This window comes from Alligator sinensis, unplaced genomic scaffold (genome assembly GCF_000455745.1).
Source record: "Alligator sinensis unplaced genomic scaffold, ASM45574v1 scaffold937_1, whole genome shotgun sequence".
Taxonomy (NCBI): Eukaryota; Metazoa; Chordata; order Crocodylia; family Alligatoridae; genus Alligator; species Alligator sinensis.
Window position 1 is genome coordinate 687162 of NW_005842257.1, and position 1625 is coordinate 688786.

Consider the following 1625-nt stretch of genomic DNA (forward strand, 5'->3'; position numbering starts at 1 on the left):
AGTCAATGGGAGAAAGATCAGGCTAATAATGCTGTAGTCACTCTGACCTCTGCAGTTCTCTCCCTTGGCAAACAGCTCCTGCCTCCAATTAAAAGTTTTACAGTAAACTTACAAGACAAATAATTAGCACCCTGGAGATAACATTGGCTGTCTATATACTTTCAGCCATGGCATATACAGTAAACTGATCTAAAGCATGCGATCACCAGCCATTACTGGCATTTTAAATTACTTTTCATAGAGTACAACAAGAAAGAAGTACAATCTCTGCTTTAACATTGCATCTTAGCTTACATGAGGGCACTTGAATTTTTTTCCACTAGCAAGGACACTTGGGCAAAATGTTTACTGCCAAACTTCAAATGAGATGCTCACCTTACCAAAGATGGCTTTGATACTGTCACAGGGGTGCAGGAGGTGGAAACACTGCAGCCCAAACCTGTCGGGCAGCATTTCATTTATATTAGGTTTATATTAGTCTACTCAAAAGGAATTGGAGCACAGCAACAGAGCACTTATGCCATCTCGCTATGGCTCCAGTTTGACCCCCGTTCGGGGTTGCTGCTTCCAATCACCCACTTGGTACCTGGTCATTTGGATTTAGGAGTCAGCAGTGCTTGCACATGATGGTTGACCATGCCGTTCCCTTGTGTGTTGTTGGCTACAGAAATTGGAGTACCTTAATCACACTACCTTAACGAACCCCAAGCATGGGGAATACTTCTTCCTTTCCTTTCCTTGACATATGAGGAATTATAGCATAAATACACACAGGAATGGTCAATAAACCAAAAAGAAAAATATCAAAAGCAACCATAAAATCATCTCCCACTTCATGGCTAGTACAAGTGCAGGTCGGGGAGACAGTATCAGTTCTCCTGAACTGACCCCCAGCCATTTATTTTGGCAAAATGGGTTCATTGGAAATGCAAGCACCCAAGCCTTTAATTTTACATCAATCAAAAAAAAATCACAACATCCAATTCTTTCCTGATGGTGGCTTGTTACAGGCTCCAAAGAGAAAACACCAAAACATGCAGATTTGGTAGGGAGGTTCCTACAAATGGCTTGAACTTCCTTTGACCACAGCCCAGCTTGTGAAGTCTGATGAGACGACCCTACAAGAAAAGGCTACTTTAGTGCACTTAGATTTTTAATGCAGGGGCAAAGAAGAATTTTTTGCACAAAGCCTGCACATTGCAACCAGGATGATAATCTTAGGATTGTAACAAGAACCAGTTAACATGGGGCTACATTTCTTTCCTCATAATAATCTTTGTCATGAAAATGGATTGATTTTTATGCCACTTTCTGCTCTCTTTAAAATTTTATGGGTAGAGTGGGGTAGCAAAATATTACATCTTATGAATTCTATCGAGATTCTGCTTTAGCCTATGCAACCTCCTACATTTATTTTGGCCAGCTATTTCACGGCTCCTCTGTTTACAGCCTGGGAAAGAGGCAAACTAGCCAATCAATCAAAATATGGAATACTGAAAAGGTCAGAGTAGTCCAGCATGCAATTACAATCCCCTTAAGAAATTTTCATTCTGTCACATTTCTTCCAGATGGGCCTAGATACGGATTCTCCTTTGTGTCCCCAGTCTTATGATAACTAGGGAAAG